Source organism: Cherax quadricarinatus, chromosome 4 (assembly GCF_038502225.1).
Source record: "Cherax quadricarinatus isolate ZL_2023a chromosome 4, ASM3850222v1, whole genome shotgun sequence".
Lineage (NCBI taxonomy): Eukaryota > Metazoa > Arthropoda > Malacostraca > Decapoda > Parastacidae > Cherax > Cherax quadricarinatus.
This window is the reverse complement of record NC_091295.1, coordinates 45,762,312-45,780,561: the sequence shown is the minus strand read 5'-3', so window position 1 is coordinate 45,780,561 and position 18,250 is coordinate 45,762,312. Positions and strand designations below refer to the sequence as shown.

The 18,250-nt window shown below is 39.9% G+C and overlaps 1 protein-coding gene across 1 annotated transcript in view; it reads right to left on the bottom strand.

Annotated features, from left to right (window-relative positions):
• The window catches only part of LOC128684349 (uncharacterized), a 207,724-nt gene that overhangs the window by 113,743 nt on the left and 75,731 nt on the right, over nucleotides 1-18,250 (bottom strand). The window lies entirely within an intron of this gene.

Sequence of the window (18,250 nt, the reverse complement as noted above, 5' to 3'; positions counted from 1 at the left end):
GGTGTGAATATAATGCAGAGAATTCGTAGTTTGGAAGTTAGGAGGAGGTGCGGGATTACCAAAACTGTTGTCCAGAGGGCTGAGGAAGGGTTGTTGAGGTGGTTCGGACATGTAGAGAGAATGGAGCGAAACAGAATGACTTCAAGAGTGTATCAGTCTGTAGTGGAAGGAAGGCGGGGTAGGGGTCGGCCTAGGAAAGGTTGGAGGGAGGGGGTAAAGGAGGTTTTGTGTGCGAGGGGCTTGGACTTCCAGCAGGCATGCGTGAGCGTGTTTGATAGGAGTGAATGGAGACAAATGGTTTTTAATACTTGACGTGCTGTTGGAGTGTGAGCAAAGTAACATTTATGAAGGGATTCAGGGAAACCGGCAGGCCGGACTTGAGTTCTGGAGATGGGAAGTACAGTGCCTGCACTCTGAAGGAGGGGTGTTAATGTTGCAGTTTTAAAAACTGTAGTGTAAAGCACCCTTCTGGCAAGACAGTGATGGAGTGAATGATGGTGAAAGTTTTTCTTTTTCGGGCCACCCTGCCTTGGTGGGAATCGGCCGGTGTGATAATAAAAATATATATATATATATATATATATATATATATATATATATATATATATATATATATATATATATATATATATATATATACTTGGAGTGCCAGGGGTAAATGAAATTGGGGAGCCTTTAATTGAGCTATGTGTAGAAAGAGATTTGGTAATAAGTAATACATATTTTATGAAGAAGAGGATAATTAAATATACAAAGTATGATATAGCACATAATGAAAGTAATTTGTTAGATTATGTATTGGTGGATAAAAGGTTGATGTGTAAGTTCCAGGATGTACACGTTTATAGAGGGGCAACTGATATATCGGATCATCATTTAGTTGTAGCTACAGTTAGAGTAAGAGGTAGATGGAAAAAGAGGAAAATGGCAACAACAAGCAAGAGGGAGGTGAAAGTGTATAAACTAAGGGAGGAGGAAGTTCAGGTGAGATATAAGCAACTATTGGCAGAAAGGTGCGCTGGTGCAGGTATGAGTAGTGCAGGGGGGCTTGAACAGGGTAGGAATAGTTTTAAAAATGCAGTATTAGAATGTAGGGCAGAAGTTTGTGGTTATGGGAGGGTGGGTGCAGGAGGAAAGAGGAGTGATTGGTGGAATGATGAAGTAAAGGGTGTAATAAAAGAGAAAAAGTTAGTTTATGAGAAGAGTAGAGTATATGGAGAGTAAAAGAAAGGTGAAGAGAGTGGTGAGAGAGCAAAAGAAGAGCAGATGATAGAGTGGGAGAGGCACTGTCAAGAAATTTTAATGAAAATAAGAAAAAAATTTGGAATTAAACAAGTTAAGAAAGCCTAGGGAATGAATGGATTTGTCAGTTAAAAACAGAGTAGGGGAGTTAGTAGATGGGGAGATGGAGGTTTTGGGTAGACGGCGAGAATATTTTGAGGAACTTTTAAATGTCGACGAAGAAAGGGAGGCGGTAATTTCATGCACTGGCCAGGGAGGTATACCATCTTTTAGGAATGAAGAAGAACAGGATGTGAGTGTGGAGGAGGTACGTGAGGCATTACGTAGAATGAAAGGGGTTAAAGCAGCTGGAACTGACGGGATCATGACAGAAATGTTAAAAGCAGGGGGGTATATAGTGTTGGAGTGGATGGTATTTTTGTTTAATAAATGTATGAAAGAGGGGAAGGTACCTAGGGATTGACAGAGAGCATGTATAGTCCCTTTATATAAAGGGAAGGGGGACAAAAGAGATTGTAAAAATTATAGAAGAATACATTTAGAGTATATCAGGAAAAGTGTTCGATAGGGTTATTATTGAAAGAATTAGAGGTAAGACAGAATGTAGGATTGCAGATGAGCAAGGAGGTTTTAGAGTGGGTAGGGGATGTGTAGATCAAGTGTTTACATTGAAGCATATATGTGAACAGTATTTATATAAAGGTAGGGAAGTTTTTATTGCATTTATGGATTTAGAAAAGGCATATGATAGAGTGGATAGTGGAGCAATGTGGCAGATGTTGCAAGTATGTGCAATAGGTGGTAAATTACTTAATTAATGCTGTAAAGAGTTTTTATGAGGATAGTGAGGCTCAGGTTAGGGTGTGTAGAAGAGAGGGAGACTACTTCCCGGTAAAAGTAGGTCTTAGACAGGGATGTGTAATGTCACCATGGTTGTTTAATATATTTATAGATGGGGTTGTAAAAGAAGTAAATGCTAGGGTGTTTGAGAGAGGGGTGGGATTAAATTATGGGGAATCAAATACAAAATGGGAATTGACACAGTTGCTTTTTTTGGTGATGATACTGTGCTTATGGGAGATTCTAAAGAAAAATTGCAAAGGTTAGTGGATGAGTTTGGGAGTGTGTGTAAAGGCAGAAAGTTGAAAGTGAACATAGAAAAGAGTAAGGTGATGAGGGTATCAAATGATTTAGATAAAGAAAAATTGGATATCAAATTGGGGAGGAGGAGTATGGAAGAAGTGAATGTTTTCAGATACTTGGGAGTTGACGTGTCGGCAGATGGATTTATGAAGGATGAGGTTAATCATAGAATTGATGAGGGAAAAAATGTGAGTGGTGCATTGAGGTATATGTGGAGATAAAAAACATTATCTATGGAGGCAAAGAAGGGAATGTATGAAAGTATAGTAGTACCAACACTTATATGGGTGTGAAGCTTGGGTTGTGAATGCAGCAGCGAGGAGACGGTTGGAGGCAGTGGAGATGTCCTGTCTAAGGGCAATATGTGGTGTAAATATTATGCAGAAAATTCGGAGTGTGGAAATTAGGAGAAGGTGTGGAGTTAATGAAAGTATTAGTCAGAGAACTGAAGAGGGGTTGTTGAGGTGGTTTGGGCATTTAGAGAGAATGGATCAAAGTAGAATGACATGGAGAGCGTTTAAATCTGAAGGGGAAGGAATGTGGGGTACGGGGCATCCTTGAAAAGGTTGGAAGGAAGGGGTAAGGGAGGTTTTGTGGGCGAGGGGCTTGGACTTCCAGCAGGCGTGTGTGAGAGTGTTCGATAGGAGTGAATGGAGAAGAATGGTATTTGGGACCTGACGATCTGTTGGAGTGTGAGCAGGGTAATATTTAGTGAAGAGATTCAGGGAAACCAGTTACTTTTATATAGCCGGACCGAGTCCTGGAAATGGGAAGTACAATGCCTGCACTCTAAAGGAGGGGTTTGGGATATTGGCAGTTTGGAGGGATATGTTGTGTATCTTTATACGTATATGCTTCTAAACTGTTGTGTTCTGAGTACCTCTGCAAAAACAGTGATTATGTGTGAGTGAGGTGAAAGTGTTGAATGATGATGAAAGCATTTTCTTTTTGTGGATTTTCTTTCTTTTTGGGTCACCCTGCCTCGGTGGGAGACGGCCGACTTGCTAAAAAAATATTATATATATATATATATATATATATATATATATATATATATATATATATATATATATATGTCGTGCCGAATAGGCAGAACTTGCGATCTTGGCTTAAATAGCAACGCTCATCTTGCCATATGGGACAAGTGAAAATTTGTGTATGCAATAATTTCGCCAAAATCATTCTGAACCTAACGAAAAAAGTATATTTCACTGTGTTTGTTTAGTATTAAATTACTGTAAACAAATCTAAAATATATTTAGTTGGGTTAGGCTAAAATAAATTGTTCTTGTTATAATAAGGTTAGGTAAGTTTTCTAAGATCCTTTTGGTGCAAAATTAAAAAAAAATTAAATTAACATTAATGAAAAAAATATATCTTTAAACGTATAAGAGAAAATTTTAGAAAGGACTTTATTTTAAATGAGTTCTTGCTAACTGATCAGTTTTATATATTCGGCGCGACATATGTATATACATATATATGTATATATATATATATATATATATATATATATATATATATATATATATATATATATATATATATATATATATATATATATATATATATATATATATATATATATATATATATATATATATATACATGTGTATATATGTATATATATATATATATATATATATATATATATATATATATATATATATATATATGTATATAATATATATATATATATATATATATATATATATATATATATATATATATATATATAATGTGTGTGTGTGTGTGTGTGTGTGTGTGTGTGTGTGTGTATATTTTAACAAGTCGGTCGTCTCCCACCGAGGCAGGGTGACCCAAAAAGAAAGAAAATCCCCAAAAAGAAAATACTTTCATCATCATTCAACACTTTCACCACACTCACACATAATCACTGTTTTTGCAGAGGTGCTCAGAACACAACAGTTTAGAAGCATATACGTATAAAGATACACAACATATCCCTCCAAACTGCCAATATCCCAAACCCCTCCTTTAGAGTGCAGGCATTGTTCTTCCCATTTCCAGGACTCAAGTCTGGCTATATAAAAATAACCGGTTTCCGTGAATCCCTTCACTAAATATTACCCTGCTCACACTCCAACAGATCGTCAGGTCCCAAATACCATTCGTCTCCATTCACTCCTATCGAACACGCTCATGCACGTCTGCTGGAAGTTCAAGCCCCTCGCCCAAAAATCCTCAGTTACCTCTTCCTTCCAGCCTTTTCGAGGACGACCCCTACCCTGCCTTCCTTCCCCTACAGATTAACACACTCAATGTCATTCTACTTTGATCCATTCTCTCTAAATGACCAAACCACCTCAACAAACCCTCTTCAGCCCTCTGACTAATACTTTTATTAACTCCACATCTCCTAATTTCCACACTCCGAATTTTCTGCATAATATTTACACCACATATTGCCCTTAGACAGAACATCTCCACTGACTCCAACCTCCTCCTCGCTGCTGCATTCACAACCCAAGCTTCACACCCATATAAGTGTTGGTATTACTATACTTTCATACATTCCCTTCTTTGCCTCCATAGATAATGTTTTTTATCTCCACATATACCTCAATGCACCACTCACATTTTTTCCTCATCAATTCAATGATTAACCTCATCCTTCATAAATCCATCCGCCGACACGTCAACTCCCAAGTATCTGAAAACATTCACTTCTTCCATACTCCTCCTCCCCAATTTGATATCCAATTTTTCTTTATCTAAATCATTTGATACCCTCATCACCTTACTCTTTTCTATGTTCACTTTCAACTTTCTACCTTTACACACATTCCCAAACTCATCCACTAACCTTTGCAATTTTTCTTTAGAATCTCCCACAAGCACAGTATCATCAGCAAAAAAAGCAACTGTGTCAATTCCCATTTTGTATTTGATTCCCCATAATTTAATCTCATCCCTCTCCTGAACACCCTAGCATTTACTTCTTTTAGAACCTCATCTATAAATATATTAAACAACCATGGTGACATTACACTTCCCTGTCTAAGACCTACTTTTACCGGGAAGTAGTCTCCCTCTCTTCTACACACCCTAACCTGAGCCTCACTATCCTCATAAAAACTCTTTACAGCATTAAGTAATTTACCACATATTGCATATACTTGCAACATCTGCCACATTGCTCTACTATCCACTCTATCATATGCCTTTTCTAAATCCATAAATGCAATAAAAACTTCCCTACCTTTATCTAAATACTGTTCACATATATGCTTCAATGTAAACACTTGATCTACACATCCCTTACCCACTCTAAAATCTCCTTGCTCATCTGCAATCCTAAATTCTGTCTTATCTCTAATTCTTTCAATAATAACCCTACCGTACACTTTTCCTGGTATACTCATTAAACTTATTCCTCTTTAATTTTTACAATTCTTTTGTCCCCCTTCCCTTTATATAAAGGGACTATACATGCTCTCCGCCAATCTCTAGGTACCTTCCCCTCTTTCATACATTTATTAAACAAAAATACCAACCACTCCAACACTATATCCCCCCCTGCTTTTAGCATTTCTGTCATGATCCCGTCAGTTCCAGCTGCTTTAACCCCTTTCATTCTACGTAATGCCTCACGTACCTCCTCCACACTCACATCCTGTTCTTCTTCATTCCTGAATGAACATTAAAATGGTATAAAATACCGACAGGTTGTTAGGTAAGACACATATGCAACAGTTAGGTATCTTTATTATGAAACGTTTCGCCTACACAGTAGGCTTCTTCAGTCAAGTACAGAAAAGTTGATAGAAGCAGAAGATACTTGAAGACGATGTAATCAGTCCATCACCCTTAAAGTTTTGAGGTGGTCAGTCCCTCAGTCTGGAGAAGAGCATTGTTCCATAGTATGAAACAATATGGAGAAGAAGTGACAGGATGGAGCTTTTTATAGCGCCAAGAGGTGAGACGTAGGCCACTAGGAGAGGTAAGAACTCAGATGTTGAGAAGTCAGGTCCCTCTCAAATCCAGCCCCTCTCACTAGTGGAAGTTGTCGAAGTTGATTGCAGGTCTGTACCAAGATACCCTTGTGTTGCAGTGTCTGACAGATTGAACATTAAAATGGTATAAAATACCGACAGGTTGTTAGGTAAGACACATATGCAACAGTTAGGTATCTTTATTATGAAACGTTTCGCCTACACAGTAGGCTTCTTCAGTCAAGTACAGAAAAGTTGATAGAAGCAGAAGATACTTGAAGACGATGTAATCAGTCCATCACCCTTAAAGTTTTGAGGTGGTCAGTCCCTCAGTCTGGAGAAGAGCATTGTTCCATAGTATGAAACAATATGGAGAAGAAGTGACAGGATGGAGCTTTTTATAGCGCCAAGAGGTGAGACGTAGGCCACTAGGAGAGGTAAGAACTCAGATGTTGAGAAGTCAGGTCCCTCTCAAATCCAGCCCCTCTCACTAGTGGAAGTTGTCGAAGTTGATTGCAGGTCTGTACCAAGATACCCTTGTGTTGCAGTGTCTGACAGATTGAACATTAAAATGGTATAAAATACCGACAGGTTGTTAGGTAAGACACATATGCAACAGTTAGGTATCTTTATTATGAAACGTTTCGCCTACACAGTAGGCTTCTTCAGTCAAGTACAGAAAAGTTGACAGAAGCAGAAGATACTTGAAGACGATGTAATCAGTCCATCACCCTTAAAGTTTTGAGGTGGTCAGTCCCTCAGTCTGGAGAAGAGCATTGTTCCGTAGTATGAAACAATATGGAGAAGAAGTGACAGGATGGAGCTTTTTATAGCGCCAAGAGGTGAGACGTAGGCCACTAGGAGAGGTAAGAACTCAGATGTTGAGAAGTCAGGTCCCTCTCAAATCCAGCCCCTCTCACTAGTGGAAGTTGTCGAAGTTGATTGCAGGTCTGTACCAAGATACCCTTGTGTTGCAGTGTCTGACAGATTGAACATTAAAATGGTATAAAATACCGACAGGTTGTTAGGTAAGACACATATGCAACAGTTAGGTATCTTTATTATGAAACGTTTCGCCTACACAGTAGGCTTCTTCAGTCAAGTACAGAAAAGTTGATAGAAGCAGAAGATACTTGAAGACGATGTAATCAGTCCATCACCCTTAAAGTTTTGAGGTGGTCAGTCCCTCAGTCTGGAGAAGAGCATTGTTCCATAGTATGAAACAATATGGAGAAGAAGTGACAGGATGGAGCTTTTTATAGCGCCAAGAGGTGAGACGTAGGCCACTAGGAGAGGTAAGAACTCAGATGTTGAGAAGTCAGGTCCCTCTCAAATCCAGCCCCTCTCACTAGTGGAAGTTGTCGAAGTTGATTGCAGGTCTGTACCAAGATACCCTTGTGTTGCAGTGTCTGACAGATTGAACATTAAAATGGTATAAAATACCGACAGGTTGTTAGGTAAGACACATATGCAACAGTTAGGTATCTTTATTATGAAACGTTTCGCCTACACAGTAGGCTTCTTCAGTCAAGTACAGAAAAGTTGATAGAAGCAGAAGATACTTGAAGACGATGTAATCAGTCCATCACCCTTAAAGTTTTGAGGTGGTCAGTCCCTCAGTCTGGAGAAGAGCATTGTTCCATAGTATGAAACAATATGGAGAAGAAGTGACAGGATGGAGCTTTTTATAGCGCCAAGAGGTGAGACGTAGGCCACTAGGAGAGGTAAGAACTCAGATGTTGAGAAGTCAGGTCCCTCTCAAATCCAGCCCCTCTCACTAGTGGAAGTTGTCGAAGTTGATTGCAGGTCTGTACCAAGATACCCTTGTGTTGCAGTGTCTGACAGATTGAACATTAAAATGGTATAAAATACCGACAGGTTGTTAGGTAAGACACATATGCAACAGTTAGGTATCTTTATTATGAAACGTTTCGCCTACACAGTAGGCTTCTTCAGTCAAGTACAGAAAAGTTGATAGAAGCAGAAGATACTTGAAGACGATGTAATCAGTTCATCACCCTTAAAGTTTTGAGGTGGTCAGTCCCTCAGTCTGGAGAAGAGCATTGTTCCATAGAGGGGCTGGATTTGAGAGGGACCTGACTTCTCAACATCTGAGTTCTTACCTCTCCTAGTGGCCTACGTCTCACCTCTTGGCGCTATAAAAAGCTCCATCCTGTCACTTCACTGTAATGAGATACCCACAGCTTTGTTGCATATGTGTCTTGCCTAACAACCTGTCATTATTTATACCATTTAATGTTCAATAACATTTTCCCAACACAGAAGTATCTTTATTGCTGAGCTGTCAACTCGACAGCTTCCACTAGTGAGAGCTGGACGAAGGAGTTTGACTCTCAACATCACAATTCTTACACCTATACAGTGACTAACGTCTCACTCAACTATAAGCTCCATCCTGTCACTCTCTTCTCCATGTGTTTGCATACTATGGAGACATGGCTCTTCTCCAGACTGAACTTTACTCAAGCTTTTTGGGGTATGAACTTGTTGCATCGTCTTCAAGTATCTTCTGCTTCTATCAACTGCGCTTGACTGAAAGCTAATGTGTAGGCGAGAAACGTTTCATAATAAAGATACCACAACTTTGTTGCATATGTCAACACCTGGCAACCTGTCGATATTTTATACCATTTAATGTTCAGCTCTGTCATTACTACTATTTTTTAATGTTCAATCTGTCAGACACTGCAACACAAGGGTATCTTGGTACAGACCTGCAATCAACTTCGACAACTTCCACTAGTGAGAGGGGCTGGATTTGAGAGGGACCTGACCTCTCAACATCTGAGTTCTTACCTCTCCTAATGGCCTACGTCTCACCTCTTGGCGCTATAAAAAGCTCCATCCTGTCACTTCTTCTCCATATTGTTTCATACTATGGAACAATGCTCTTCTCCAGACTGAGGGACTGACCACCTCAAAACTTTAAGGGTGATGGACTGATTACATCGTCTTCAAGTATCTTCTGCTTCTATCAACTTTTCTGTACTTGACTGAAGAAGCCTACTGTGTAGGCGAAACGTTTCATAATAAAGATACCTAACTGTTGCATATGTGTCTTCTTCATTCCTAAAAGATGGCATACCTCCCTGGCCAGTGCATGAAATTACCGCCTCCCTTTCTTCGTCGACATTTAAAAGTTCCTCAAAATATTCTTGCCATCTACCTAATACCTCCCTCTCCCCATCTACTAACTCCCCTACTCTGTTTTTAGCTGACAAATCCATACTTTCCCTAGGCTTTCTTTACTTGTTTAACTCACTCCAAATTTTTTTCTTATTTTCATTAAAATTTCTTGACAGTGCCTCTCCCACTCTTTCATCTGCTCTCCTTTTGCACTCTCTCACCACTCTCTTCACCTTTCTTTTACTCTCCTTATACTCTACTCTTCTTATAACACTCCTGCTTTGTAAAAACCTCTCATAAGCTACCCTTTTCTTTTTTATCACACCCTTTACTTCATCATTCCACCAATCACTCCTCTTTCCTCCTGCCCCCACCCTCCTATAACCACAAACTTCTGCCCCACATTCTAATACTGCATTTTTAAAACTATTCCAACCCTCTTCAAGCCCCCCTGCACTACTCATACCTGCACCAGCCCACCTTTCTGCCAATAGTTGCTTATATCTCACCTGAACTTCCTCCTCCCTTAGTTTATACACTTTCACCTCCCTCTTGCTTGTTGTTGCCATTTTCCTCTTTTCCCATCTACCTCTTACTCTAACTGTAGGTACAACTAAATAATGATCCGGTATATCAGTTGCCCCTCTATAAACGTGTACATCCTGGAGCCTACCCATCAACCTTTTATCCACCTTTTATCAACCTTTAATCCTCTTTTTCATAAAATATGTATTACTTATTACCAAACCTCTTTCTACACATAGCTCAATTAAAGGCTCCCCATTTTCATTTACCCCTGGCACCCCAAATTTACCTACTCCAGTACTCTCACACTTGGTTCAAAACTCCTCATGCTTTCACTCAACATTTCCCAAAATCTCTCGTTCTCCTCTACACTTCTCTCTTCTCCAGGTGCATATACGCTTACTATAACCCACTTTTCACATCCAGCCTTTATTTTGCTCCACATAATCCTTGAATTAATACATTTATAGTCCCTCTTTTCCTGCCATAACTTATCCTTCAACATTATTCCTACTCCTTCTTTAGCTCTAACTCTATTTGAAACCCCTGACCTAATCCAATTTATTCCTCTCCACTGAAACTCTCCCACCCCCTTCAGCTTTGTTTCACTTAAAGCCAGGACATCCAGCTTCTTCTCATTCATAGCATCCACAATCATCTTTTTCTTATCATTTGCACAACATCCACGCACATTCAGACTTCCCACTTTGACAATTTTCTTCTTATTCTTTTTAGTAATTATTACAGGAAAAAGGGTTACTAGCCCATTGTTCCCGGCATTTTAGTTGATTTTTACAACACGCATGGCTTACGGAGGAAAGATTCTTATTCCACTTCCCCATTCACATAAAAGGAAAAGTAATAAGGCCAAGAATTATTAAGATAAAATCAAAGAAAACTCAGATGAGTGTTTATAAATAAACATGCACATGTATGTGTAGTGTAACCTAAGTGTAAGTAGAAGTAGCAAGACGTACCTGTAATCTTGCATATTTATGAGACAGACAAAAGACACCAGCCATAGTGAAGAGCTCTGTTCCACAAGGCACAGTACTCGCCCCCATCTTATTCCTTATCCTCATATCAGACATAAACAAAGATATACACCACAGCACCGTATCATCCTTTGCGGATGATACTAGGATCTGCATGAGGCTGTCATCTGCTGAGGACGCGGTTAACCTCCAAGAAGATATAAACAAAGTTTTCCAGTGGGCAACGGTAAACAATATGATGTTCAATGAGGACAAATTCCAACTACTCCGTTACGGAAAACTGGAGGAGATAATAACTAGAACAGAGTATACTACTGACTCCGGCCATACAATAGAGCGGAAAAATAATGTAAGGGACCTGGGAGTAGTAATGTCTGAGGATCTCACTTTCAAGGATCACAACAGTGCCACGATCGCACGTGCAAAGAAAATGATAGGATGGATAATGAGAACTTTCAAAACGAGAGATGCCAAGCCCATGATGATCCTTTTCAAATCACTTGTTCTCTCTAGGCTGGAATACTGCTGTACATTAACATCTCCATTCAAAGCAGGTGAAATCGCAGATCTAGAGAGTGTACAGAGATCCTTTACTGCACGTATAAGTTCTGTCAAGCACCTTAACTACTGGGAACGCTTGGAAGCACTTGACTTGTACTCGTTGGAACGCAGGAGGGAGAGATATATCATAATCTACACTTGGAAAATCTTGGAAGGAATGGTCCCAAATCTGCACACAGAAATCACTCCCTACGAAAGTAAAAGACTGGGCAGGCGATGAAAAATGCCGCCAATAAAAAGTAGGGGCGCCATTGGTACACTAAGGGAATACACCATAAGTGTCCGGGGCCCAAAACTGTTCAACAGCCTCCCATCAAGCATTAGGGGAATTGCCAATAAACCCCTGGCTGCCTTCAAGAGAGAGCTGGACAGATACCTAAAGTCGGTGCCGGATCAGCCGGGCTGTGGCTCGTACGTTGGACTGCGTGCGGCCAGCAGTAACAGCCTAGTTGATCAGGCCCTGATCCATCGGGAGGCCTGGTCGTGGACCGGGCCGCGGGGGCGTTGATCCCCGGAATAACCTCCAGGTAACCTCCAGGTAATCCTACCATCATGTAAAACAATTACAGGCTTTCGTTTTACACTCACTTGGCAGAACGGTAAATAAGTAAGTTTATTCAGGTATACACAAATACAGTTACATAGAATTATCATACTTAGCAGCATATGTGTAGAGAACCTAGGATGACCCAAAAAAGTCAGACAGAGTGACTTATTTCCATTGGAGTCCTTTTACCTTATTATTATAATATAAAGGTTATAATATTTTCGTATTATTCTATAATGAAGATAACATCTTATTATTATACTAAAAAGACTATCTACTACACGAGGGTCATTAAGACTATCTACAATACGAGGGTCATTACTAGGAATAAGGTAAAATTACACGTGTGTTAGCTAAAAAATAAAAAATCATTCCCCTCACTTTCTGTAGCTACATTCATCAGACACCTTTTGGCACTCTTCTTGAACTGGTTCATGCTATGACTGGCTTTGACATGTTCCATTCCTTTATTGCTGTACAATAAAAGGTGCTTGAAGCCTGGCCACTGACTGTGGGTACTACAAAGTTGTGCTCTCTCCCCCTAGTACTACGATTGCTTTGGTTCTCAACCTTGACAAAATTGACAGCAAGATATTCTGGACACTGTTTGTGAGCAATTTTATAAACACGATTTAGCTTCAGTTGTTTTACTCTGTCTTCAACATTCAGCATATCCAACTGCTGTAATTCATCCTGGCCTACAATGTCTCTTGGTCCCAGCCCCAGGATGAATCTTACGATTTTGTTCTGGGTGATTTGCAGTCTATCTTTAAGTTTTTTGTCAAGGCAGAGTACCATGAAGAGCAAGCGTAATCCATATGGCATTGTATAAGGGCTAGACATAGGGTCCTGCGAGCCTCAGTAGGTAGACACTGTGCTTGTCTATACAGGAACTTCAGTCTGGCATTCGGTTTCTTTACTACACTGTTCCCTATCAATTCTCCTGACATGTATGGGTCAAAGGGGATTCCCAGATATTTTACTGATGAAACCAAAGTTATGGGCTCCCCATTACACTAGACATTAAAATTATTTACCCTTCTCAGTTTATGTTTCGTGCCAAAGAGAATGACTTCAGTTTTCCCGAGGTGTAATGATAGTTACATTTGCTGCAGGACTCCAGCTCCAGTGTTAATACATTAGGTATATATTGTGGGTCTTTACCTGACACTAACAGGGCACTGTCATCTGCATACAGTAGGAGTTTGCACTTGACACTGATAGGCATGTCATTGACATAACATAAGAATAATAAGGGACCCAGAATACTACCCTGGGGAACTCCATATGCTATCGGCAGTGGTTCTGATTCCGTTTTGTTGATTTTGACAATTTGTCTCCTGTTGCTAAGGTAGGACTTAAACCAGTCTACAGAACCTTTACCGATAGCTTGAAGTTTCTTACATAATATATTGTGGTTGACAGTATCGAAGGCCTTTTGCAAGAGAGGTAGTACCTCCCTGGGTGGTTGCTGTCTACCAATCTTCTACTATATATAACTAAACCACGTGTACAACATAAAACAAATGTTAATAGTACTGTGTACTTCGGACTCACACTAAGGCCCTCTTCAGAAGACGGTATGTATTGTTCAAAAAGTAGAGAAAAAAAAGAGCGAGAAGTTTCTGAATGTGACAAGTATAAAGAAGCACAGAAGGTACCCCGTGGCCTGGTGGCGAAAGATCTCGCTTCACACCGTGAGGGTCCGGGTCCCATACCCGGCAAAGGGGTAGAAACATCGGACGAGTTTCCCTACACCGGTTGTTAGTCGACTGGTGTGGGTCGCATCCTGGGGCAAAACTGACCTAATTTGCCCGAAATGCTCTGCCTAACAAGCTGCTTTGTATATAGTAGTATGTCACTGATGTCAGCTATGGTCTGTGTACCTTGTACATGTACTTGTAGAAATAAAGATATTAAGGTCGTCTTACTCTCTCCGTCCCTCACCCCCCTCGACTCCACATTAACGCTCACCCTTCTCCCCTCATCCTCATAAGTAAGTAAGTAGGTAAGTTTATTCAGGTATACACAAATACGTTTACATAGATTATCATACATAGCAGCATATGTGTAAAATACCTGGGATAACCCAAAAAAGACAGAGTGACTTATTTCCATTGGTGTCCTCATAACTCTTTTCCCCTCACAATGCGTTCTTGTAAATATAACCTTCATTAAAACCCACCTTATTGAACCTTCCCAAGAGACGGAGAGGAACCCATGAGAGAATAAACGTAATAAAAAGGTGTAGCAAAGCTTGGGGTGCTTCCTACGGTAATAACCAGAGGGATGGTACACCTTTGATATACTTACGAAGGGTTTCGAGTGTGTGTGTGTGTGTGTGTGTGTGTGTGTGTGTGTGTGTGTGTGTGTGTGTGTGTGTGTGTGTGTGTGTGTGTGTGTGTGTGTGTGTGTGTGTGTGTGTGTGTGTGTGTGTGTGTGTGTGTGTGTGTGTGTGTGTGTGTGTGTGTGTGTGTGTGAGTGTGTGTGTGTGTGTGTGTATGTGTGTGTGTGTGTGTGTGTGTGTGTATGTGTCTGTGTGTGTGTGTGTGTGTGTGTGTGTGTGTGTGTGTGTGTGTGTGTGTTTGACTTAAATCTTGAGACTAAATTACAAAGCCATTACTGAAACAATGGGCCTTTCTCTCCCTCCCCCTCTGTCTCTCTCACCATCCACATACACTTACACACACGCTTATAAACACGCAAGCTTATATATACTCACCATTATACACACACGCTTAAACAAGCGAAAGTGCACACACTCACACTCACATGCAACGCACAGAAAAGCACAGATACGTAAAATCTTGACTCATGAGTCTCCCAGAGTCTCATGTCATAGTGAAGGAAGTAAAGGAGAGAGAGAGAAAGGCTGCATCTTGCTGGACTGTACGGAAGCAGTTGACACAATTCCACAGAGAATGATACTACACGAATTGGAAGAACAGACAGGAATAGCAGGAAAGGCACTCAAGTGGATGTAGGAAGACTTAGTGAACAGAACACGCATGGAAATAGTAAGGAAGGTGGTGAAGTGGGCACGAGTGATGAGTGAAGACCCTCAACGATCAGTGCTGGGACCCTTGCTCTTTCTCAATTATGTAAACGATTTGCCAGAAGAAAAACTAATGTGGATCAATGTTTGAGTTGATGCGAAACTAATGAGGAGGATAACAGCTAGAGAGGAGAGGGAGAGACTCTACGAACAAGCAGCAAACATGGTAGGGAAGGTGACTACTTGAATTCAGTCCTAATAAGTGTGAATATGACAAGGAAGAACCCCGAAAAACAACGTGGGAAGAGACACTATAAAGAACGTGCAAGGAAAACGATTTGAGAGTAAGCATTACACCAAGTATATCACCAGATATATATATATATATATATATATATATATATATATATATATATATATATATATATATATATATATATATATATATATATATATATATATATATATATATATATATATATATATATATATATATATATATATATATATATATATATATATATATATATATATATATATATATACATAATGTATATATAAGATATATACACAATATATATATATATAATATATATAATATATATATATATATATATATATATATATATATATAAACATATACATATATACATATATATATATACATTATATATATATTTATTTTTTTTTATTATCACACTGGCCGATTCCCACCAAGGCAGGGTGGCCCGAAAAAGAAAAACTTTCACCATCATTCACTCCATTACTGTCTTGCCAGAAGGGTGCTTTACACTACAGTTTTAAAACTGCAACATTAACACCCCTCCTTCAGAGTGCAGGCACTGTACTTCCCATCTCCAGGACTCAAGTCCGGCCTGCCGGTTTCCCTGAACCCCTTCATAAATGTTACTTTGCTCACACTCCAACAGCACGTCAAGTATTAAAAACCATTTGTCTCCATTCACTCCTATCAAACACGCTCAAGCATGCCTGCTGGAAGTCCAAGCCCCTCGCACACAAAACCTCCTTTACCCCTCTCTCCAACCTTTCCTAGGCCGACCCCTACCCCGCCTTCCTTCCACTACAGACTGATACACTCTTGAAGTCATTCTGTTTCGCTCCATTCTCTCTACATGTCCGACCCACCTCAACAACCCTTCCTCAGCCCTCTGGACAACAGTTTTGGTAATCCCGCACCTCCTCCTAACTTCCAAACTACGAATTCTCTGCATTATATTCACACCACACATTGCCCTCAGACATGACATCTCCACTGCCTCCAGCCTTCTCCTCGCTGCAACATTCATCACTCATGCTTCACACCCATATAAGAGCGTTGGTAAAACTATACTCTCATACATTCCCCTCTTTGCCTCTAAGGACAAAGTTCTTTGTCTCCACAGACTCCTAAGTGCACCACTCACTCTTTTCCCCTCATCAATTCTATGATTCACCTCATCTTTCATAGACCCATCCGCTGACACGTCCACTCCCAAATATCTGAATACATTCACCTCCTCCATACTCTCTCCCTCCAATCTGATATTCAATCTTTCATCACCTAATCTTTTTGTTATCCTCATAACCTTACTCTTTCCTGTATTCACCTTTAATTTTCTTCTTTTGCACACCCTACCAAATTCATCCACCAATCTCTGCAACTTCTCTTCAGAATCTCCCAAGAGCACAGTGTCATCAGCAAAGAGCAGCTGTGACAACTCCCACTTTGCGTGTGATTCTTTATCTCTTAACTCCACGCCTCTTGCCAAGACCCTCGCATTTACTTCTCTTACAACCCCATCTATAAATATATTAAACAACCACTGTGACATCACACATCCTTGTCTAAGGCCTACTTTTACTGGGAAATAATTTCCCTCTTTCCTACATACTCTAACTTGAGCCTCACTATCCTCGTAAAAACTCTTCACTGCTTTCAGTAACCTACCTCCTACACCATACACTTGCAACATCTGCCACATTGCCCCCCTATCCACCCTGTCATACGCCTTTTCCAAATCCATAAATGCCACAAAGACCTCTTTAGCCTTATCTAAATACTGTTCACTTATATGTTTCACTGTAAACACCTGGTCCACACACCCCCTGCCTTTCCTAAAGCCTCCTTGTTCATCTGCTATCCTATTCTCCGTCTTACTCTTAATTCTTTCAATAATAACTCTACCATACACTTTACCAGGTATACTCAGCAGACTTATCCCCCTATAATTTTTGCACTCTCTTTTATCCCCTTTGCCTTTATACAAAGGAACTATGCATGCTCTCTGCCAATCCCTAGGTACCTTACCCTCTTCCATACATTTATTAAATAATTGCACCAACCACTCCAAAACTATATCCCCACCTGCTTTTAACATTTCTATCTTTATCCCATCAATCCCGGCTGCCTTATCCCCTTTCATTTTTCCTACTGCCTCACGAACTTCCCCCACACTCACAACTGGCTCTTCCTCACTCCTACAAGATGTTATTCCTCCTTGTCCTATACACGAAATCACAGCTTCCCTATCTTCATCAACATTTAACAATTCCTCAAAATATTCCCTCCATCTTCCCAATACCTCTAACTCTCCATTTAATAACTCTCCTCTCCTATTTTTAACTGACAAATCCATTTGTTCTCTAGGCTTTCTTAACTCGTTAATCTCACTCCAAAACTTTTTCTTATTTCCAACCAAATTTGTTGATAACATCTCACCCACTCTCTCATTTGCTCTCTTTTTACATTGCTTCACCACTCTCTTAACCTCTCTCTTTTTCTCCATATACTCTTCCCTCCTTGCATCACTTCTACTTTGTAAAAACTTCTCATATGCTAACTTTTTCTCCCTTACTACTCTCTTTACATAATCATTCCACCAATCGCTCCTCTTCCCTCCCGCACCCACTTTCCTGTAACCACAAACTTCTGCTGAACACTCTAACACTACATTTTTAAACCTACCCCATACCTCTTCGACCCCATTGCCTATGCTCTCATTAGCCCATCTATCCTCCAATAGCTGTTTATATCTTACCCTAACTGCCTCCTCTTTTAGTTTATAAACCTTCACCTCTCTCTTCCCTGATGCTTCTATTCTCCTTGTATCCCATCTACCTTTTACTCTCAGTGTAGCTA